The sequence below is a fragment of the Macrobrachium rosenbergii genome, chromosome 17, assembly GCF_040412425.1.
Source record: "Macrobrachium rosenbergii isolate ZJJX-2024 chromosome 17, ASM4041242v1, whole genome shotgun sequence".
Lineage (NCBI taxonomy): Eukaryota > Metazoa > Arthropoda > Malacostraca > Decapoda > Palaemonidae > Macrobrachium > Macrobrachium rosenbergii.
In genome coordinates, this window is record NC_089757.1 from 17,530,295 (window position 1) to 17,556,407 (window position 26,113).

General features: G+C 35.6%; 1 long non-coding RNA gene across 1 annotated transcript; it reads right to left on the reverse strand.

The window, feature by feature from the left end:
* Positions 1-1,276: 1,276 nt before the first annotated feature.
* LOC136847760 (uncharacterized) lies at positions 1,277-10,928 on the reverse strand. The gene is made up of 2 exons (XR_010855829.1): positions 9,051-10,928; positions 1,277-1,393 (listed from the first exon to the last, which is right to left on the reverse strand). It is a non-coding gene; the product is annotated as an uncharacterized lncRNA (long non-coding RNA).
* Positions 10,929-26,113: the final 15,185 nt, after the last annotated feature.

The window sequence follows — 26,113 nt, forward strand, 5'->3', positions numbered from 1 at the left end:
CAAAAAATCCACTTTCCAGATTTCACTGTCTTCCTTTGCTTCCCTTCTGATTCCTATCCTAATTTTGTTTCCCTTGATTTAAATCTCCTTCCAATCTTGGGTTCTAGTTCTTTTAGCACCAGATCATCTCTGCATACTGTAGCCTCCACAATGATCCCATTCTTTTGTGGGTTTTTCCATCACTATGGTAAAACAATAAGAGGACTATCCTTATTGTAGTTGGACATGACCATCACTTCTCTTCTTAGTCTCCTCCTCACTTAGTAACATCTAACTGGTGGTCTTGGTGCTGTCAAATTTCTTCTTCCATAATATTTGTTCCCCAGTACTGACTGTAATTATGGTCATGGTACTTGAGATATTTCTGTGGTTTATCTCCCTTGTTATTAAAAGTGTCTTTATACAAGGGAGATAAACCAAAGAAACAGACACTTTTTATACAAGGGAGATAAACCAAAGAAACAAAGTTTCTCTCTCTCCCTAGCACAAACCAAAAAGTAAACAGTTGTTAGTTTTTATAATTTCTCTCTTTTTGTCCAGCCTCTTCCCAGTGAAGTTTGTGATCAAGGAGTTTTGACAGTTCTGTACTTTTTTGCTTTGCTATACCTTTCTGAAGTGTGGTGTATGTCTTGTGGTACATTGTAACTAAGTGGTTTGCACTGATCTTGTTACAGAGACCCTGATGGCTGTTTTCTTTCTGAACCTCTTTCAGAAATGAAGTATGATCACCTAATTCATGTAGTGCATTGTTTGTAAGTGCTGTCTCATGCTGACCATATACCTTCTCAACTCTTTCAGAAACTTTGTAAAATTACAAAGTATGATCACTTCATATAGTGCTTTACTTTTCTTTGTTGAAAGTGCTGTCTTTTCAGCCATGCTGACCATATATACCTTTTTAACTTTCAAATTCTTCTGGTGTTCACATCAGAGAATGTTTGACATGTATCTTTTCTCTTGAGTTTACATTTCTAAACTTCTTCCTAAGGGTGATGTATTTGCCACTATCATCTGGTGTTCACATCAGAGAACATTTGACATGCATCTTTTCTCTTGAGTTTACATTTCTAAACTTCTTCCTAAGGGTGATGTTTTTGCCACATCATCTTGTGTTTACATTTCAACAAGTTCCTAGGATGATGATTTTTTGTCATCATTGCAGAAATAGTAATCATTATTTTAAATGATTAGCAATGGCTATACAGTATTGTTTTAGACTTTCACATCAAAAATTTAGTTATGCAATGATTTGGACATATTAGAATAAAAAAAAAAATCAGTTAACCACTTTATTCTTCTAAAATTTACAAACTCCTCATACCCTACAGTATAACAAATTTTGTGCACTCCATCAGTTAGCTGCAGCAGGAAGGCAGCAAAGTACCACACAGCTCTGCAAAGCAAGCAATTTTCTTAGAAAGTGTTTATATGTTAACAGTTAGCGTAAAAGCACTGCAGCAGGAAGGCAAGTACCACACAATTCTGCAAGCAAGCAAAAAATCTGTGTTATGTCAACAATTAAAGTAAAAGAACTTGGCTTGGGAGTAGGTATACGAGAACATTCTGGACTAACCTAAAGTTTGAAAGAGAATTACTTCCATCTGGACTCTAAGGACTAGCAACACTTAATGATCACAGAAACTGAACCAATTTGGCACTACAACAACTCTGTGCATCTGAAGTGTTATTGCCACTTACAAGTTAGAAGCATTTCAAAATGGACACTAAAAATGGGAGAGAAGGTGCACACAATTCAAGATCTTTAGAAGAGGAACATTCTGGACTAACCTAAAGTTTGAAAGAGAATTACTTCCATCTGGACTCTAAGGACTAGCAACACTTAATGATCACAGAAACTGAACCAATTTGGCACTACAACAACTCTGTGCATCTGAAGTGTTATTGCCACTTACAAGTTAGAAGCGTTTCAAAATGGACACTAAAAATGGGAGAGAAGGTGCACACAATTCAAGATCTTTAGAAGAGGAATTAATCTTTACAGTGATGTGATCATACACCCTTGAAGGCCAGTAGCTAGGAGACTAAAACACGATGCAGTGTACCCTCTATCAAGAAGGCATGGACACTGACTTGCAGGGCTGCATTCTGAAATTATGGTGCTGTGACAGCAGCAAGGAAAGTAATCACAATCGACATATAGTTAACAAGAATAAGGGGTCATTGGAGTTCTGAGTGAGAAGTTACATCACAAATAGCAGCTGGATGTCACACTACTTGCTGGGTAGACATCCATATGATGAAAACTGGTTAAAAAGAAACATTCACAGCTAATAATGGATTTAAAATCAGTGTAATTTCTGAGAATAGCAGTAAATTACACAACCAATGTGAGCATCCACAGCCATCATCATTTAGGACAAAAGCCAGTGAGTGGTTAAGATAACAGTACTGAGAACAAAATCTAAATTGCTAACATTTTAAGCCTACCTGCTTAAGCTGAATAACAACAATTGCTACCAAAGATCACAATTACTTAACAACTACTAACCAGCTAACAGTGGATTCAAGACAGGTAAAATTTGTAAAAATAAAAACTACCACCAAAATAACAAACATGCAGTCCTTCCTTACAGTAGAAAAATTAAAAAAAGCCCTACCAGTGGATTTCAAAATCAGTATAATGACAGCACAGCAAACATCATGACAGTTACAAAATGACAGACTGCTAGTGTGGATATAAAGAAAAACTTTAAAAAGCAATGCCTAATCGCTGAAAAACCAGACATCTTTAGTGTGATTATTGATAAAAATAACAGCCTAAATTTCAAATCATGGAAGCCTTACCGGTGGATTGAAGAACAAATGTGCCTAACAGTATAGTCTTAAGGTCTGACAGCAATGATTGAATTTACAAACCAGGAACTCCTAACATTGGACTAAAGAACAGCCTATCCATGGATTCAAAATTGGTATGGTTAATGGGCTGCCTTAATGACAGATGCTATAAACTTGGAAGACCACCAGCGGATAACAAAAATCAGCATGATTACCAAGAGCCTAATAACAACAGGCTTAAAATTTAAAAAACATGCAAAACTTACATGTGGAATATCAAGATCAGAATGTGGTTCAGAGAAGCTTGCCAATGGATTCAAAATTAATATGATGTGACTACTAACAGTCATTTTACGATTACAAACCATATAATTTGAATTAGTATAATAACTGTGAGAATAAGAGCAATCATTATAATTGCTTAAAATAAGCTGATCACTGGAAAAACTACACAGCCAGTGTATCACACAATAACTCAGCAGACCAGTGTCCAGATCATTATGAATTCTGTGAGGATGGAGGCCAAAGAACCCTTGGAAAACCAAAACTGAACTGCTGGATAGCCATCCTTAACACTTCCAGCAGCCTACCAGTGTCCAGATCACTATGAATTCTGAGGATGGAGGCCAAAGAACCCTGGGAAAACCAAAACTAATAACCATCCTTAACACTTCCAAGATTCAAAAACTGTGGATACTGGACACTGAGGCACTGTACAAAACACTATTTAATTTGATTTGTTTGGAAAGGAAGAGCAATTTATATCTGTGCAGAAAGGAAGAGCAATTTATATCTGTGCAGTTGGTAAAAAGCTAGCAGCCATCATAAGAATATATTTAATTGGAGACTTTGAAGCAGTAACTGAATATCATCACACCTCTTTATACATTGTAACCTGCTAGCATTAGTAAACCAGTAGACAACTGCAGGCCTGCATGTATCAACTGTCCTTTTACTGTTTCATAAAGTTACAGTGTAAGTTGATGGTTCTTTGACCAGCCCTCAATGGTGGCCCTGGTAACTTGTAACAGTGTTGAATTATAAGTATCTTCTCTGGAATAATAATGATGATCAAATTTGCTGTCACTTGTAAATATATACTGGACACTTATAAGTGGGGTCTGTCAAGCAAGACCATCTTTCTGAATACTGTACTGCAAATGGGCATAGTAGAGTGCAGCAATCTCTCTACATATACACTGGGGAAATTGAAAAATTCCATCAGCCTACTAGCTATTTAGTTGACTTAAGGCTGATCATGTCTACCACAACAAAAGCCATTGCCATCACATTACCCCCTAAGAAAAGGCTTGAAAAAAGGCTTGAAAAACAAGCATAGCAACCAGCCCTGTCAGACCGAGACTAGGGAACACCTGACAAACAAAATAGACAAGCATATTTAAATACTGTATATCTGAACAAGGAAGCCATTACAGTCATGAGATCTCAGGAAACAGCATGAAACAAATTCACTTGGAAAATTACCAGCTAGATTGGAGATACAGCAACCAGTCTATTCAGACTGGGACAAGGAAACATGCAATGAACAAAATAGACATGCATATTTAAATATATCTGAACAAGATCCCAGGAAACAGCATGAAACATTCACTTGAAAATTTACCAGCTAGATTGGAGATACAGCAACTAGTTCATCCTAAAGAGGCCAAGAGATTCTGAACACCTGATGTTGATAACCTACCAAAGTGGGTATCCCCAGAAGTTGCTGACTATTGACTGAAGAATTTTCTCCGGTACACCATTTATACAACTAATGTTTTTTTGTATAGGAACAGATTTTTACTAGTTCCAACAAAATATGTAGTCTCCATTGATGCAGGAAATCTCTAGGACATCCTATGGTGGCATCTATATTACCAAGAGATTCTCAGCTTGATGGTTACCCTATCCTATATATTTCGCAGCTGTCACCAACTTCAAGAGGATCATCTTTATAACCACAAATTACTATAGCACTTAACCCTTTTAACGCCGAAGCCCTATTTACAAAAACGTCTCCTGTATGCCGGTGGCGTTCGGTGAGTTAGCGCCGAAGTGGAAAAAAGTTTTTTTCAAAAAATCACAGCACGCTTAGTTTTTAAGATTAAGAGTTCATTTTTGGCTCATTTTTTTGTCATTGCCTGAAGTTTAGTATGCAACCATCAGAAATGAAAAAAAATATCATTATCATATAATAAATATTGGAATATATGACAGTGAAAAAAAAAAAACGGTTAAAGCTAATGACTTAATTTTTTTTAGTTGTATTGTACACTAAATTGCGATGATTTTGATAGATAACAAATTTTAAAACAATCAAAGCAACACAGAGAAAATATTATCACAAGATGCATGAATTCATAACGCGCGGACATAAAAAATTTTTTTTTTCAAATATTCACCATAAATCGAAATATTGTGCTAAACTTCCCGTTTGTTGAAAAATGAAGCTAATTGATTGAATATTACTAGACTGTAAGTGTTTTAGCTTACAATTGCAGTTTTCGACCATTTCGGTCGAGTTAAAAAAATTGACTAAAGTCGAATTTTTTTCTATATATCGTGATTTATATGAAAATATTTCAAAACTGATAAAAGCTACAACCATGAGTTATTTTTTGTTGTATTGTAAATGAAATTGCACACATTTTCATATATAAAACTTTATGTAATGACTAATATAAAACGGTGCAAATATTACAACAACGAGACGAAAGAATTTCTGAGATGTTCGGCCGAGTTACCGCGCAGACGTAAGGAAAATGTTTTTTTAAAAAATTCACCATAAATCGAAATATTGTGCTAGAGACTTCCAATTTATTGCAAAATGAAGGTAAACGATTGAATATTACTAGAATGTAAGAGTTTTAGCTTACAATTGCGTTTTTTGACCATTTCGGTCGAGTTAAAGTTGACTGAAGGTTGAAATTTTGGCAGTTATCGTGATTTATGTGAAAATATTTCAAAACTGATAAAAGCTACAACCATGAGCTAATTTCTGTTGTATTCTACATGAAATTGCACACATTTTCATATATAAAAGTTTATGTAACGACTAATGTAAAACGATGCAAACATTACGACAACATGACGAAAGAATTTCTGAGATGTTCGCCAAAGTTACATGGCAAGCGACGAAGGAAAAAATTTTTTTCAGAAATTCACCATAAATCGAAATATTGTGCTAGAGACTTCCAGTTTGTTGCAAAATAAAGGTACATGATTGAATATTACTAGAATGTAAGAGTTTTAGCTTATAATTGCGTTTTTACCATTTCGGTCGAGTTAAAGTTGATCGAAGCTTGAAATTTTGGCAGTTATCATGATTTATATGAAAATATTTCAAAACTGATAAAAGCTACAACCATGAGTTATTTTCTGTTGTATTCTACATGAAATTGCGCACATTTCCATATATAAAACTTTATGTAACGACTAATATAAAACAGTGCAAACATTATGACAACGTGACGAAAGAATTTCTGGAGCGGACGTAAGGAAAAAGTTTTTTAAAAAATTCACCATAAATCGAAATATTGTGCTAGAGACTTCCAATTGGTTGCAAAATGAAGGTAAATGATTGAATATTACTAGAATGTAAGAGTTTTAGCTTACAATTGCGTTTTTTACCATTTTGGTCGAGTCAAAGTTGACCGAAGGTTGAAATTTTGGCAGTTATCGTGATTTATATGAAAAATATTTCAAAACTGATAAAAGCTACAACCATGAGTTATTTTCTGTTGTATTGTACATGAAATTGTGCACATTTTCACATATAAAACTTTATGTAACGGCTAATATAGAACAGTGCAAAAATTACGACAAAATGACAAAAGAATTTCTGAAATTTTCGGCCGAGTTACCACGCGGGCGTAAAAAAGTTTTTTTCAAAAATTCACCATAAATCGAAATATTGTGCTAGAGACTTCCAATTTGTTGCAAAATGAAGATACATGATTGAATATTACTAGAATGTAAGAGTTTTAGCTTAAAATTGCGTTTTTCGACCATTTCGGTCGAGTCAAAGTTGACCGAAGGTTGAAATTTTTTGTAGTCGACGTTTGCTACGTCCACTCGGCATTCAACAGACAATTTTAGTCAACGTTTGCTACGTCCAACAGGCGTTTAAGGGTTAATTTTCCATATCTTTTTTCTATTGTTTCCTCTTACTTGTTTCACCAACTTATCCTACTCTGAGGTTCCCCAAGTAGCACTGGATTATTGGGTACAGGAAAGATTTTGATATGAATTCAATATTAAATATTCAATTTAATATTCAATCACAGAGGATATGGAACATGATTTTGCCACAAAAGTCACTTCAGAATTCCCAGTACAGTATTGTTGCTGTATAGAGATGATCCCGATATGTCTGCAGGTTTTGAGAAACATTTTAAAAAACATTTTGAATACAAACAGCATCATTTGGGACTGAGTGTACAAAAAAATCTATACAGTATAAAATTCCTTGAGAATCTCCCAGTAAACTAGCCATACATACACCATGTTCATATTCATACAAAACCTGCAGGTCAAAGACCCAATAGTTTTCTCCAGCATGCATTGTTAAGAGAGAATTTCCCCTAGTGCCTTATGCATACCTCTTCATTAGAGCTTGTCAACTCATGCCTCTGGGAAAGAGATGTTCTCTCAGCCTATAGAAATGGTATCTATTTTCTATTGGTTGCTGTATGTTCATTAAAAGGACAACAGTGAGAGGAAAAAGTGTCTTTATCTTCCTAAAGTCGGTCCTCGATTTACGGTGGGGATCTGTTTCAGCGCCGCGCTTTAATTTGATTTCCACCGTAAGTTGGTGTTTTGCCATTATCGGCACTTCCAGCACTTAACTTGATGTTGCATCAAGTTACAGCATTGTAAAACGCCGTTAATGGCACTGAAAAAGCTCCACGAGATCAAACCTGCTGTAAGTCGGTGACGCACTTTGTATCTACACAATCAGATCAACCCCCAGGTTCATATGAGAGTGTTGAATTTCAAATATCAAAGATTTTTCTGTAATAACATGTGGGGGAGATTCTAAAGACAAGTGAAGAGTTGCCCTTGTACAAAAACATTTAATTGTGGCAGGCACTGGCTAGCCTTTTCCAAAACAAGGGAGCTGCTACCCAACAAAGAACCCAATTCTTCATTTATATCAGGATACATACTCTCACAGAATCCCCTGCCCAAGTAAGCAATTAGAACTGTTCACACTTAATATCTTTAGAGCAAATTCATAACAGTAACATTAGTTCACTTGCAATAAAAGAAAAGGTAGTTTATTAAAAAAGAAGTCACTCGTCTGTCAGACATCACTGAAGATTGAAGAAATAAGATGTATTCGTCAACTCCAAGAAAAACTGACAACTTGGAAAGAAAATTTGCACCCTTATACCAGACAAGATGTCTAATGCAATGACAAAATTCAAAGATGTCTGATGATAAATTCCTCAAAGGTCCTGAGAAAAACTGACCACCGAAGTATGTCAAAGGAGGTACTACCAATCCTTCTGTGCTACAGTGGATTAAAGCATTAAAATCTTAATATTTAAAGGAGTCTTTCTGGAAGATGGTAGGATAGTTTTTAACTCTCAAGAAAAAGGGAATTTTTGTTTGGGCAAGATTTAACTGCTGGTTTCAAGGTTGTCTAGACCCCTGCAAAATGATGAATAAATTGCATTCAAATTGCACCCGTCAGTTTACGAACAAACAGAATGATGAAGGATTGAGAACTGACTGTAATATAACATGCCAAATGGTGCTGTTGAGGGGACAACATCTGCTAGACTAGCTTCAGTGGAGTACAACATTCTTCTGAGGAGGAAGAATCGACCACCCTCAAAGATTCGTGGCATTTATGGCAAGACTTTTAGTCTTGCTCTGGTGACTGTTATACCATGCTTTACCTGGCCTTTCAAAATTTTAAGTATACTATAAATATTTACTGTTATCAATTTGGATTTATTGCTTTTCCTCTGGAAGCTGCTATTAGTGCCAAATTGCAGTGGTGTCCAAGGCCCAAACACCAATATTTCAGACAAATCTAATGTACTTACTGTTTTTTCATATTTATCATTATTACCCAAAGATGAACTAACTGCTTGCCTCTAAAATTAAATAGCACATTGTGCATTCTAGCACATATAGTAAAAATTATGCAACTACTGAATATTGTATTAGCATTCCATTTACAATTATCTCATGGTCTATGAAATCAGTGGCGTAAGAATAACAAATCACATTAAGTGCCTCACCTTAATCACTCAGCTCCATGACTAATTATATACTCAGCTTATTTACAAGTTCCTTTGAATAAGTGGTTAGTTCCAGTTCTTTTAAAGCTGTTCAGGAACATCAGGTTTTAGTCTTGCTCTTGAAAATGAATGTTTTCATATCTTTAACGTAAAAAGGAGGCAGTACCTGTAAGTAAGAATGAAGTGTTCATTGTTAAAAAGTGCCTTCCATCAAGTTACAGTAATCTGGATGTGTATTTTCTTTGCAACCCTTTTAGAGAAAAATCTTGGCTTCACAATACAGTAAATGTTACCAACACCTTGAAATTAACAAGATAACCTTAAATAACCATATATATTTGTAAATTATTTTGGCCAATGAAACTTGAATAATCTACTTTCCAACAATTATTTGGGTTTACTAGAAGAAAACTATTCTCTGTAGTGTTCTGTGTTCATTAAAAAGCATCAAATTATTACCAGGTATCTTAAAACACTCTTGAGATCTAGAACAGATATGTGGCCTTCATCACAGACAATATTTACCGTATGCTGCCAGAAAGATTTTTTTATTTTTCACAATACTTAAATTTAGAGGAGCTGAACAGATTTTTATGGACCTTTTCTGACCATGTGTAAACTGCAAAAAATTCTTCAGCCCAACACGATGTACTGCAAAGCAATTTTTTCATTTGTGTTCTTCAGCCCAACAGGATGTACTACAAAGCAATTTTTTCATTTTTATGCCAAGTCTCTCAAAGGAAAAAATGAACCAGTGTAATACAGAGTCCTCTGTGAATTTTCTGTACAATGAATGCTCCAAAACAAAAGATCTCTTGTTAAATATAGTGCCTCACATTCAAGTACTCTAGGAAAAGTGTCAAATTTCTTGGAAGGCATGGCGGAAGAGGCATCTAATAATATTTTGACAACATTTCTTTTTTCCATCAGCATGAAAATCCCATGGGATGATACAGGATATTCTTCTATCAGTTTTCACTAAGATCTGCTTAGCATGTCTGATCACACCCTACTTATTGGCTTACATTAATACCAATAAATTAAACAATGTATGTTGGAAACTTTTATCAGCTCTTCATGATGAATTCAGACATGATTACAATACTATACTTCTAATCTCAACATTTATATAGTGAGAGACCTATGTTAATTAGTTGACTAGCTCCAAAAAATTATATTGCCTACTACAACATTTATTGTATTAAATATTCAAGGACCACCAGGATGTGAACCTGGAACCTTGATTTTCTCCCCATTCTAATATTCTTATGAAGTGCATGGAATTTTCTCTCAATTGTTACTGCTGCGGTACAAGACTTCTCCAGCATTACCCACAAATATAATGTGCTGCATTCATGTAACTAACACCACTGCTAGCTAACACAAATACCACACCTACAGCTTTAAACTGTGCACCTACAATTACTGGATTATGAATGGAAAATTGTATTCAACTCCATTAAAAAAATTGACATCTACATAGGACAGATTTCCTTGGTAAAATCACTTACCATATATTACCAGATGTAAGAACACCATTTAAGTGGTCAGCAGTTGAAAGAATGGCACAATCCTGAACTAGTTCTAAACGCTCACAATACTACTCACTTCTGTGAAAAAGTTTTGCATCCATAACATGTTTACACAAAGCAAAAATGTTTGTCATCTATAAATAAATATTTTATCACTATCATTCTGACCCAATGCAAAACTATAAGAAATTTAGGAAGTGAGCAATTCAAAGATTTCCACATGGAAAATTACCATCTGAAACCATGTCAAGTGGTAGACTATCATCTACTGCATATCTTAGAAACCAAACAATTGTTACCCGTTTCAAGACTTCAATGGCAGAGGACACAGCATTGCATGGTAGTATATCAGCATTTCATAACAAAATATGATATCTATCCAGGTTAAAAAATATTACAACTTGATTATTTTAGTATTATAAAATTACTAATTATTATTATTATTATTATTACTATCTTAGTATAATTTGGCAGCAGACCCTCTTTTAAACAGGTTCTATTGAATATTATTGCTGCTTCAGCTGCATTTATTTTGTAAAGACTTTTTCTATTTTCCTTATTGCGGACTTCTCTTCAGTGGAGGTGCGTGCTAACAACTCGCCTATATTTGTCATTTCATGGGGAAAAGTCAAAATCTGGATTCTGCTTCTTTATATATATTCTATACCAGTTAGTTCTATACAATTGTTGCCGCTGACGTTTTGACAGACTCTTCTGTCATTCTCCAGCGGAGCTAGTAGAGACTGGCAGATTACATAGGTCCCTTCTGAATTTATACACGAGGCTTCAGCGGGGTCATGGATGGCGAATTCTGATTGGTTGCAGTCAGCGAACTTCAAGCCAAATTTCCGCAGCGAAACTTCGATCCTGACAGATCTTCGCAACCTGGGAATGTCATTCATTCCAGCGTTCCCATTGGCCTGCCGTTGCGTGATGTCATGCCGGCTGACATCATTGGTAGTTTGGCTGCTGTTGGGCTGAGGATGAATGATGTCATTATCTACTCTTTCGGTGCGTAATCGGGGATTGTCTCGAAGAAGCGCCTCGCTCATCAGGGGCATCTCCATTCTCAGGGTTATCCGTTTTCAGGTATTCGTTGGATTTGGTGGGTGTTCTGCATTATTCTTCTTAAATTCGTGGGTAGGGCGATGCCTCCTGCGTCGTATTCATTGTTGGTTTTCTCTCAGCAATGAGGCGCCTCCTAGCAGGCGCGGGACGTCGGGTCGGCGGCTCTCCGATTATACTTATATTTTGTATAATACTGTCTTGAGATGGAAATATTGTGGTAACACGGGCGTGGTTCATGATGGTACCCTCCTGGGCGTGGCAGGAGATCCTTTTGACAGACGCATCATGGTCATTCCAATATAGCGTGGGGCATCCTCGGACAGGACATACAAATTGGTAGACCACGTTCTTCTGCTTGAGGGTTCTCTTGCTGGCGGAGGGGTTATTCTTCATCACCAGATCACGGGTGGCGGTTCTTATAATAAATTACAAGATTTATTCTCTTACTGTCTTCGGTCGGGGTGACGTTTTTCCATGACGATTTTCTTCACGGGTTCTCGTCCTCACAGTGGTACTGGGATGCATCCGGGCCTTATAATAGATCTTGATGTCATCCTGGGGACAGGTTGTGTGTTCTCACTGTTGTACCATTGTTCCAGGCCAGTTTGAATTTCTTTGTTGACGAGTTTGTTGGTGAAACCATTGTTCACCAACATTTGTGCAGCATGTTCGAATTCCTTGTTGGTGTCCTGCCAGGTGGAGCAGTGGGAGAGGGCCCTTTTAATGAAGGTCCTTACTGTCGTGTTCTTAAACCTAGCAGGGCACTCGCTATCCCCATTCAAGCAAAGTCCCAAATTGGTGGATTTTGTGTAGACTTATGTCTTCAAGTTCCGTTCTGTCTTTGTGACCATAGCACGTCGAGGAAGGGAGCGGTCGTCTGTGCTGAACTTCGACAGTGTAGTTCAACACTACTTGTTGGAAGTTGGAAGGTCAGACGAAGGCTCAACCTCCTCCCTCGTTGTCTGCTTGAACAAAGACGACGTCGATATATCGGGCATATTTCTTGACGCTGGATTCTCTCAAAGACACGTTCTTCTACGGTGCCCATGTAAAATTTTGCGAGACGACACCCAATGGAGAGGCCATTGCAACGCCATCCATTGGGTGTCCTCTTTGCAAATTTTTTACATGGGCACCAGAGAAGAACGTGTCTTCGAGAGAATCCAGCGGCCGAAGAAATATGCCCGATATATCGACGACGTCTTCGTTCAAGCAGACAACGAGGAGGAGGTTGAAGCCCTTCGCCTGACCTTCCAACAATGTAGTGTGTTGAACTACACTGTCGAGTTCAGCACAGACGACCGCCTTCCCTCGACGCGCATGGTCACAAAGACAGAACGGAACTTGAAGACATCAGTCTGCACAAAATCCACCAATTTGGGACTTTGCTTGAATGGGGATAGCGAGTGCCCTGCTAGGTTTAAGAACACGACAGTAAGGACCTTCATTAAAAGGGCCCTCCCACTGCTCCACCTGGCAGGACACCAACAAGGAATTCGAACATGCTGCACAAATGTTGGAACAATGGTTTCACCAACAAACTCAAACAAAGAAATTCAAACTGGCCTGGAACAATGGTACATCAGTGAGAACACACAACCTGTCCCCAAGATGACATCAAGATCTATTATAAGGCCCGGATGCATCCCCAGTACCGTGAGGACGAGAACTCCATGAAGAAAATCGTCATGGAAAACGTCACCCCGACCGAAGACAGTAAGAGATTAAATCTTGTAATTTATTATAAGAACCGCCGCACCCGTGATCTGGTGATGAAGAATAACCCTCTCCGCCAGCAAGAGAACCCTCAAGCAGAAGAACGTGGTCTACCAATTTGTATGTCCTGTCCGAGGATGCCCCGCCGCTTTATATTGGAATGACCACGATGCGCCTGTCAAAAGGATCTCCTGCCACGCCCAGGAGGGTGCCATCATGAACCACGCCCGTGCTACCGCAATATTTCCATCTCCCGCGACAGTATTATACAAAATATAAGTATAATCGGGAGAGCCGCCGACCTCGACGCTCGCGCCTGCTAGAGGCCCTCCTCATTGCCGAGAGAAAACCAACAATGAATACGACGCAGGAGGCATCGCTCCTACCCACGAATTTAAGAAGAATAATGCAGAACACCCACCAAATCCAACGAATACCTGAAAACGACAACCCTGAGAATGGAGATGCCCCGATGAGCGAGGCGCCCCTTCGAGACAATCCCCGACTACGACAGAAAGAGTAGATAATGACATCATTCATCCTCAGCCCAATAGCAGCCAAACTACCGATGATGTCAGCCGGCATGACATCACGCAACGGCAGGCCAATGGGAATGCTGGAATGAATGACATTCCCAGGTTGCGAAGATCTGTCAGGATCGAGCCGCCGCAGAAATTTGGCTTGAAGTTCGCTGACTGCAACCAATCAGAATTCGCCATCCATGACACCCCGCTGAAGCCCGTGTATAAATTCAGAAGGACCTATGCAATCTGCCAGTCCTCTACTAGCTCCCGCTGGAGAATGACAGAAGAGTCTGTCGAAACGTCGCGGCAACAATTGTATAGAACTAACTGTATAGAATATACAAAGAAGCAGAACAGATTTTGACTTTTCCCCCGTGAATGACAAATATAGGTATGAGCTGCACGCACTCACTGAAGAGAAGTCCAAAATAAGGAAAATAGAAAGTCTACTTTACAAATAAATGCAGCTGAAGCAGCAATAATATTCAATAGAACCTATTATTATTATCGTTATCATTATTATTATTATTATTATTATTATTATTATTATCATTATTATTATTATTATTATCACAGTATTATTTTTATTATTAATATAGCAGCAGTTTTCAGTAACCAACAAACAGTAAACATACTTGAATTCCTCTAAGGTGTTTATAAGTTCCCTAAGATATTTGTAGTTTGTGCAACTCAAAAGTATTACTGGCTTTTTATAGTTGGGAATCTAAATGGCTAGTCTGGTTCAACATAAAGATTAAAATAACCCTGATGCTATGTGAAATACATGTACATAATGAGCATAAAATCAATTCGACTACCACCTTTCAATATTCTGGAGTTAATGGAAGCATGCCACAATGGTAAGATTTATCTTCTGGTTTACATGTTTTCATTTCAATATTATTTCTACATGGCTTTACAATATTTTTCACACTTCTCTTGCTTCTCTTGTGTATATATTTTACATAGAAGTATGAACTCAAACACATTACAGTATTCCTCTGTATACAAGAACAATTTACCTGTCAACACAAATATATACTTCAGTCGAAGATTAAAACCTTAGATAACTTAAAATTTTTATAAAATTTAAAAGAAATAAAGATCCTTTACATATATACATTTTAAATCATTAAAATTAATATTTTCCATTACATTACAACTCCATCTAACTCTTGTAAATACTTCAAAATGAGTTATAAAATGACTGGCCAGCCTTGTTGCATTAAATTTTAGATCTGTGGTCTGGTAAAACTATTCTGTAAATAACTGCAATTATAAAAATCAGAAAAAATTAATTAAATTATGGCTTGCAATTTTCACAAGTTTACACACACTGGTGAGGAAAAATGGTTTCAGGTTTCTAAGCCCATTTTCATTCTTTGAAAGCTAATTAGAACATGAAATGTTTTTTATAAACTTTGTTCTCAAATACAATACAAGTACCAATATTTATAGCCTTAGCCAAGATTTCAGTAGAAACAATGTAATACTGTATCTTACTTCAAGGAGCTATAACAGTCGTGGTTTAATTTTTTCTATAAACTTAATTTTAATATAAAAATGTAATCCATGCACAAATAAATCATTAAATAAAACGGAATACAGGCAGTCCCTGGTTTCTGATGGGTCCGCTTACGATGTTCCGAGGGTTCTGACGCTTTTCGTGTATTCATCAGAAATTATTTTGGTTTATTTACACGTTCCGGGTTCGACGCGATCGTACGCCGATCCAATGGAAGAAATATGGCTCTAAAACGGCAGAATAATCATAATTTGGAGATTTTTGACGAAAATAAAATAAACATGCAGTTTACATAGTTTTCAATGCACCAAAGCATTAAAAGTAAAGTTTTCTTATGATTTTGACGATTTTTCGGTTTACGACGCGGCGTGGCAAACCCCGTGGTAAACCGGGGACCGCCTGGGGCAGTTCCCGGTTTACGACGGTGGTTCCGTTCCACACTGTGTTGTAAGCCAATACATTGTCGAAAAAATCGTAAGAAAACCTTACTTTAATCCTTTTGGGTGTCCTGAAAATTTGTAACAACAAGCCCTCTAAATTTTTATTATTGTGCCGTTTTGGAGCCATATTTTCATCGATCAAAGGCATAACCCCAGAACATGCGTCATAAGCTAGAAATAATTTCTGATGGTTATATTTGAAAAGCCGGCCATAAGCCAAACTCCTGTAACCTGGGGACTGCTCTATATGTACATTGTTTATGTAAAGAATGTGAACAGCACAAGCACACTTCATATATCAACTATACAGTACAGTATTAAGAAATAATGTACATTGTAAAAAAAAAAAAAAATTAACAAAAAGCCTCCTCACTCTGGTTTACAATGATTCCTAATTCAAACTAATTTCAAAAATAACTCTACACAACATTCTGCAATTACATGAAGGAAAATGTAGTTTTGCTTCCTGTGCTGATACTCTACTGAATTAATCTAAATTTCTTCTTAGCTCTATAGAATCGTTCTGCCAATTTTCAGCAAATTAGTAAAACAATTTTTACCTGGTTACAAATATTGGACAAGATATTTCTAAACACAACTGAATGAACTGCTGTTAATCTTTTAATAAAAAGCTGTGAAGGAAGAAGAATAATAATGTTGGTTGGGGGTTTCCTGCTAAATTGAATTTTGAGCAACATGTTGAATATGATCAACCACTAGACAAGAGAATATTGTAACAGCTTGTGCTGACTAGGTCATAAACGATATCATCTGTGCCTGAGCAGAAGACATTGTTTCCAAACAAACACACAAACTTGAAAAGGAAAGAAGCAAAAAAAAGTTACTGATCATAACTTCAGTTATATATGTGGATACATATGAGAATAATGATGTATACATGAACAATCATTGGTGATATAACCTGAAAATAAATCTTACGGAGTTGAGAATTACTATGCATCAGAATTTCAGAGTAATATACCAAGATCCACTGGTAATACTGTACCAACCTAGATTTATTTTGGTGTAGCACAATTTTCAAAGTATCTACAGTATTTAAAAAGGTACCCAATTGCTATCCCTCTTAAAGACAAGATGGTGATGATGATGACAGAATTTTGAAATGAAAGAGACTGAAGAAACCCAAGAAAATATGTAAATATTCTAAAAGGAATGAACACATGGCTATTTTGAAACCAACACCACAAAAAAAAAAAAAAATTTTAAAAACACAAAGTTTGCTGGAGCTTTTCACATTTTTCTTCATCACCTACTTATATCTCTCATCCTGAAACATTTTTACACCTGTTCTTATGACGACTGGTACCCTAACTCATTCAGCAATCATCCTTCCTGCTCTTCCTTCTGCTGAAACACAAATGCTGGAAACTCAACTCTATACACTTACAACACTTTGATCCTCATAGCTTCTACCAAAATGGGTTCTACATGAGCTCCATTGTCTCACATTTATCTCCTCAGAGACTAGAAAATTTTGTTTTTAATGTTGACTTCTCCAAGGCTATGAACAAGGTCTGTAAACTGCCCAGTAACCAAACTTGACTGTTATAGGTTTCTTGTGTGATCACTATTATGCACAGTTCACGTTGCTTAAGCCTACCATGCTTCATATCTGTTCTTCTAGTTCATTCTCTTTATATATACACTTAAAATATAGGGTCAGGCAATCATACAATCACTGCTCACTCCTATGGGTTTAGAGCTGTAAATTTTAGTCAAGCAAGCCTGACAAGTAACTTGATTTGTGTTGAATCTGCATTCCCATAGATAATGTGTAGTTAAAGTTGACCATCTTGAACAGTCTCTTGGCACTCACAATTGTAGATCACATTATCTCAGAGTGCTTCCCCAAAACCTAATCCCTAACTCCAGTTAATACAGGTTTGCTGCTACTTCTGAGGAAAGACTACCAGATAAATTTTTTGTCACATTGCAGTTCCTGTCATCTAAGTAACCTGCCCATCCCATCAGTCATTTCCATATTTAATGATGCCACCTCACATAAGCATTTCAAATGAAGCTATACATTTTTATCCTTTGGGCCACTATGCCTAATTATTTTAATTATTACCTCCATATCATTGTCATGGATGAACATAATATGCAACAACCAGGCAGAGTGAAAGCACTTTAGTAATTATTCACAGCACTATTACTAAACCTTTTCTGTAAATGTGCAATAGTTTATGTTGTTTCCAGGATCTTGCCTCAAGTTATCTCCTTTTGTAGCAGAATACTTGTTGCAAAACAATTATTAACATTGCAAAAATAGTTAGAATAAAGGTAACTGTTCTGTAACTGCTACCAAGACACCTGAGGAAGAATCGGTAATTATGCTTGTTGCTTGTAGCGTTGACTGAAATTTTGTTGCAGCACCTCGACCATGCTGGAGGTACCTTCACCCCAAGCAGCACAACCCAGCAGTTGTCAAGAAGTAAGTTTCATACATCACCCCACACGCCTGCCCACCAAACCACCCCAATCAGAAACAACCATTTCAGCCACGCCTACAACGATCGCCACTCACAACGACAACGTTATCCGCCCACTAGAGAATCCGTTCTCCCTTATGGTCCAATACAAAACTACTCTACCCAGAATGGGCAAAAACCCGGGCAAACGGGGTCAACTATGGGCGACCCAGTGTTAGTTATGACTTGTTTTCCTGTGATTTAAGGTGGCTCATTATCCGTAGTTACACAAAGGCTCCAATAACATCTAGTCTGATAGTCAAATGTGTCTGTGAAATTTGTTATCGTGTCTTTTTAAAAAGGCAAAAACAACCGCGAATAAAAGTGTCAATCTTTTTCAGGGCATCCGCTAAACCTATTAGGACTAGCTGCTCAAGGATCGCATAGAAGTTGGAAACATTGCTTCTTTTGGTAAACTTATTAGTCCTCTGAACTGTGGAACAAACACTCAAAGTGGCAGAAACCCTGTGAGCAACTACTCAGCAGAACTTCTGAGTGGTGAACTAATATTCATTAAACATGAAAATAGTGTAATTATACCTACAAGCAGTGTTAAATACAGTGTAACAATTTAAAAATTTACTCAGTTCTTGAAATTGAATGCAACACTATTACACTGTGATAATGCATTTATAAACTTAAAGAGGACTGTAAAGTGAGAATATACTTGCCAGGTTGATATCAAATCCCTTCTGTATGACGTTTGGTAATGAGTGGATTCCATTCCTTCTGTTTCTAAAATGTTTGTTGTAAATTTAGGTCCCCATTGCAACAATGAATTATGTTTCTATATTCGGTTTACTCCTATGGTGAGCCAGACAATTTACATACTGCATTCTTAGGAAGAATTTATCTTTTCCTTGTATATTAGAAAGCAAAATATGCATATAGCATTGTTAGTACACTAGTGCCACAAGATCTGACATCTGTGTAATGTGACTAAATAAATACCACTAAAGTGGACTATGTTTGTCTTATGTTATGGTTTGTATATCAGAATAAACATCATAGCATCCCTGACTTCCACTGTAATCAAGAGAAAATTGTTAAAAGTGAACTCAGCCTTGTATTCAAACACTTGCATGTGAACTGCATTTTTAATTATCATTCTTCCAACTAAAAACTTTACAAATTTTCAATCAATTTGCATTTTTCATAACTAACAAACCTTCAGTCTTAACGTAGGATAAATTCTAGTGCCAGCTGGAGTCCGGTTTAAAATAACACAAGGAATTGCGGCAATTGGTGTCAGTCAACAGGGAGCAGGAGAAGCTGCGCGACCTGAACTCAAACCTGCTCTGCAACACCTGCAAGTGAATTTTAAAAATCATTCATCATATTAGAAAATGTTTGTCATATTTGACAATTTCAGTAGAAAGCCATAATAAATACAGATTGGCACAGAGTTAGCCTAAAGAACTTGCCATGGGGAATAATATTTTCAAGTACACTACATTACAGGAATAAATTACTCAAAAGTAAACCACCAGAAATGTCTCATTCTGTATATTAAAACAAATTAAAGTTTGCCAAGTCCTAAACAGGTTTGAAGAAATTCAACATATAGTATTGAAAATACTACTGTGCAAAATTTAGTAAATAGTACTGTTACAAAATATGTAATGGCTCAAATGTGTAACAAAAAATAATTGTTATACAAAATTATTGTACACGCATTCCAATTGACAGCATTCCACAATTGACACATTAATTCCTAACATAATTTCACATTTTTTTGTACTTTGGATGAATCGCCATCACTTCAGCATACTGAAGTTTATTATGGCAATATTCCTATCATCTCTCAAGTATGGTAAAAATATGTTATCAATTTGTGTAATAGTATTTTTAGACTTTTTGCCAGTTCGAATGCAAATCTTACTAACACAGTAACAGATATAAAAATTACCCCAAACAACGTCATCAAAAAATAAAACTTAATCATGTCAAGTGAGCCATTACGTTAAATGAAAACTGATGATACTACATAGTACTGTACTTAATTTACATACAATCCTAATTAGTTTAATAATTCCACATAAATGTATGGTAAACCAGTTCATACATATTAGGAAAAAAGTACACAGAGAAGCTTTACTCAAAATAATTTCAATGAATTAGCAATCCCCACCTTATTACTGGCTAATTTACTGAGTCAAAAGTCACATTATCAGCCTTCAGAATTTAATTCTTTCAATACTTTTGAATAAAATTTTTATTTCATGTTCATTTTTGTCAGGTCTTGTGGACACAAGTGTAGAAAAAATCAGTTACACAGTAGCTCAAGGTTTTGTAAGGACACTATGCAGATTAATTCATGTAATGCTTTTAATTTTTAGCTTCTATCTTTTAGATCTGTTTTTACCTAGATTATCATAAGCAAAGAGGGTTTTTTATATGCGAGGGTTTAATGTGTAACAGTTATATATCAAAATAATTTACATATCATTTTACGGTGAAGTTCTTCTTGCAAATGTCATTTGTAATTACGTCATATGTCTTCTCAGCTACTTTTCCATTCTAATGGGTCTCCTGTTCTTTATGGTCTTTATAACAATTTTTCAAGTAAATTAACATGCGTAATTTGCTTAAAACTAACCTTGATTGATATTGTTCCAGTTATAAATCTTTAACAAACTTGGGACAGAAATGGGTCTTCCTTTCCTCTGTGGGTCTGTATTTTCATAAGGTGGCATTGTGAAAGCAGAATATTAGCTAAGTTTTTATAATGAAAAATTATTACCCATGTTGCATTTATCTAAATGTTTTATCTACTTTTTACATGGGTCTTTTTAAGACACCATGTTGGGTCATTCCATTGATTTTATCAATAGATTTTATTAACTATTTACAAATTAAAATCTACAACTTAAGATATTTAATACTTTTGAGTTAATGAAATATTGCTGTTCATTCAGGAGACCCAAATGACTTCTGTTTTATTACATTATGTAATGATATGACAGCTCTTAAACTGTCTTCTATCTGGACAAAATACCTTACAATCCAGTGAATGATTTTACAGGTATCAAAGCTGCCAGTTTTATTTGGTGGTTGGGAGCTGTAATGTTATTTGTATGGATAAATTCTTAACATTAAATGCAGAGGTTTTAGCAGTAACATATGATACTTTACACATGTTGCATACACAGTGACGAAGGGTTGTGCTTTACAATGTGTAGCTCTGTTACAACCAAAGTAGTCTCGAGTTTTTCTTAAACTCAATGTGCAGCTCCGTATCTTTAATGTTCACTAGGACTCTAATCAAATTTAAGACAGATTTAGTAATAGACTCCTTGTGGTTGAAACTAGAAGTAAGAATAACTGGTCAGCATCAGTTAAAAATAAATGAGTACTATAGCAAGTTTTTCAACATCATAATTCTTTGTTCTGCCCTTTGCATTAAGCTGCAGTTAAATTAATCATTTGTCAGTGCTGCTAGTTTGAACTCAGTTTATGCCAAATCTGTCAAAGTTAAGAGCAAATAGTATATTTTTGTACATAATGTTGCAATAAGGGTGGGTGGGAAGGCCTCTGGGCCAGTCACACTTATCTGACATGTGCTTCTCACTAAGAGACTTTCAGTATCATATGAAAGCTTTTATTTTTCCTCTAAAGTCTTTCTCTCTGGATGGAGCATTTTCATGGTTGGCATTATCAGTGTTAAAGCTTTTGCCTTTCATAAATTGTGTTGATACAAATGTTTGATATGGTTTGTCTTGTACTTCAGTATATATACATTACTAGAGGTCATTTCTTCATCCTTTTCATCATACAGGTATTTGCTTTCTGTAGTGATGTACATAATTGTGGTAAGAATAAGTGTTCCATAAAGATTACATTTAGGCAAGTCATAAAATGCAATAAAGTAACCATCAGTGTGTTAGTCAACATTCATGCATCATGGATGACTACATACATATACAGCATCGACCTTTTTTCTTTTTAGTTTGTAGATAATGGTTAAAGAACTAGTTAGTTTAATTATTAGCAGATTCATATATTGCTCTCATCCATGTTTATCTTATAATCCATTATTGGTAAAAGGCTAAAAATTGCATTAGAAAATTGCAATTTATACTTGTCCACTACTAATTGCTCTGGTTGCCATGTTTAGTATGGCAGTTTTAAATTTGTATAATCATTCTTTGTAGAGTAGGATGAAATTGATTTTGCATCTATTATGTTTTTAGGTAATATCCAATTATTTCTTTATGTAGTATTACATTTTATGGACGTAAAAATACAGAAGAATCTTAGTTAAATTATCTAAAGTATTTAAAACATTAATAGCATGTCAACTCCTCAAGAAAAATTGTTATTGACAATTTTTTTTAAGTGTCCATGATATAAAAACAAAATATTTGTTACATACAGAATGCTCTACCACTGAATGCAGTTCACTTTATTATACTGCTATGGCAATTTTCAAAATCCACTCCTGCTAAACCTTAATTTAACAATTATGAAAGTTAAATAGTAAATACTAAACATTAAATATAAATTTTATTCAACTCTTTGGATTATAATACCAAAATATGTGACAGACTACACAGGTATTAAGATAGCACTTGGTCAGTTTTATATTTTTGCAATACACACGAAAGTGCACAGGACTCAATAACAATAAAAGATGCATTACTATCCCTAGAAATAAATCACTATTAACTGCTACAGATTATGCTTCTTTTCATTGCTAACTACTGTACACATTTCCATGACTTGATTGCAGCAGGAATTTTGTTGTAAACTTTATTTTTTATAGAATTTGTTACATTGTACATAAAAACTGTATCCTAATGCTTAGTATAAAACTATATTCTTTAGAGCTTTAGAAATTTCCTTTTCTAAAAACTGAGAGTACAGGATAAAAAAACTGGTTTTTGGTTCATATATGGGCTTCCCAGTATTAAAACTGTACACAGTATTTTCTAGTTTCAAGTACTGTGACTAATCTGAGCAGGTGTGTAAGACTGCTGATACAGAAAGTTAAGATGTGACTGATGTTGAACTGCTAAAGAATTATGCCCAATGTCTTCTATTAGATTAATGTCAAGTCATCTGGAGGGAATATTACTAGCTCAATACTTTTATCTCCTAAACAACAAAATACTTATGTTAACAAGCTTTATCATGCATTTTCTTTTCACTTCCTCACTGAATATGTAATCATTATTATTTTGATAGACTGGCTTAGTTGTCATCAGGAACAAAAACCTTGCATGTACAACATTTCTATTGTTCCTGTGCTAAATTGTCAAAATGGTACAATGTATATTCAATTTCATCTAACATAACCCATACATGATTAACATTTCATTAGTGAAAGTGAGTAAAACTAAGATGCCAGACAAAAACTGCTTTCCTGTTTGTTTACTGTATTAGGTCTTTCACTGAGCCAACCATAAAGTTCAAAAAAGTTTCATCATATCTCTTCTACTTTTATTAAAATAATGAATTCTATTTTTATAAAAAATATCTGTGATGTTTGTAGTTGCTTGCTAAATTTCTAAAAGGCAGAACCTGCCTTTCTGTTGTCATAATTGATGGGTGACATCTGATCATGCTATTTGAATTTGATTCACAATGTATACTGTGCTTGATTTTTACAATAATCAGCATGTTTGTTTACCTACTTAGCCAAAGGATGAAAAATTAAAACTTGTATTAATGGAACTCATTTGAAAGCACATTTTGCAATCCCTTTGCAGTCTCTTACTAATTTTTCAATACACATGTGACTACATGGAAACTGGTAGAGAATTAAAAACTGTGATGTAACCTGTTTTATGAAACAATATAATTAAGTCAGAATCTAAATAATATAACTGTGCTGTTGAATATTGCATTTATCTTAATTGTCTTCTTCCATGATGAATGCACTCCATTCTTACTTAGAAAATGTGTAATCATATGCACACTTGTATATACCTGCATGACTTAACCCTTATTTCTATTACTGATATTTCCTGAAAACGACTGCATATGTGGTATACTTGAACGTGAAACGCACACAGATAGTTTTCCCATCTTTATCAAAAGTTTAAAACCTATTTGTATGGTTTATTAATATACAATATTAACACTGGTCAACATCCCTACCTGACCAGTCCTTGTCACTCATTCTGCACTAGCAATCTCTCTCTCTCCTCCATAATAATTGTAAACCTCATGATCAAATATGATTGTAATTTCTACATGGCTAAGAAATTATAATCTAAAATAAACAAAATTCTAATCCTGGTCATCCGTGAAAAATTGGACTCGACTAGGACTTGTCTAAGAATGCTGCTGTGGTCTTCAAATATTTTTTAATTGTTGGTCAGTGATTGTGTTGCACACAAGTCACAGCAATGACATAATCCATTCCCTCCAGTTTTCTATGGGTTGTGATTTGGTACAAAGCTCAGACCTGGTTATCAAGTGTTCAATGTATTGTCTATGCTATTTATACATTATTTCTCTTTTGCTCTTTTCTCTCAATAAATCATGAAACACATCCATTCTTAATCCATGGTAAACTTTTATTATCCTTGAGTATATTACAGGCATTTACATAGACAGTATGTACCATATTTATCTAAAATGTTTTGAAAAATTTCGATACCATATTTATCTAAAAATATTTTGAAAATTTTAATGTTTCTGACACAAACCTTACTTGAAGATGTTGACTACCAGTGACACAAAAAGTATCTCTATCAAGTTAATATTACTACTGTGATCTCACTAAAAGCAGTTGATGCAGTGAGGGTAAACTATATCCCTGTTACTTTTAAGTTTTTTCTGCCATATGCTACATCAGGAATCTGGCACTCACAAAAAATCCATGAAATCATGAAAATGTTTTGAAAAATCGACTTGTTCCTTGGCCGACTCATATTTTTGCTTTTCTATAAAGCGCACTAAGGAGACTAAGAATTCCTCTGAGCTGTAATATTGTCAAGCCAGGAGATCTATATTTAAATCATCTGTTATGAACAAAGATGAAGACCTGAAGATCTGTTTTAAAAGCAACAATTGTACCCAAACAACAAACAAGGGTGACCAAAACTAAGTTTTCATCCTTTACAAACATATAATTTAAATAAGCCTAACACCCAAAGGGCACAGGCCCACTTCTGACAGCTGCCTGAGTAATGCTGGCCCCAGTCAATGTAATCATAGTCTGAAATGGAATTGAACTGGTTTTCTTGTCACTATCCTAAGATGAAAATTCTGAAACATTCGGATAGCCTATCTTTATTTCAAGAACCTAATAGGTGTTCTAATCTTGTGAAGTTGAGTTGCCACCTTCTTCACCAACTTAGCTACAAGTTATCAGGGTTAAGAAAACTTGAGTCATCATCAGCTAAATGGGTTACTTCTAGGGAAAGCCTATACAGTTCGCTCATGCACCTGGAAAATGAAAATGCCAATTTGATGGTGCAGATACGAATTTATGAGCACTTAAATTTGTAAACAGGTTATGATGCAGGAAACTTCTTTTTTGTAGCTACTGGTTTGTCCTCAAAGTAGTTTTTCTGCGTCCTCCAGTACTCCGAATGACATCGCCAACCAATATCAAAGAATTCTTCATAGTTGGTCGCAGCAAGAATAGTGCTTGTTGGCACAAAGAATAGAAAGGACTCAAACAAGAAGGCTCTGGCTCTCACCCATTGCAGTGATTGCTCTTATGAATACTGCATCTGATACCACCCTGTACACTTCTGGAATCCTCACAAGAAACATTTCCAAAGAAAGCTAACGATGTACTCACCTTCCAG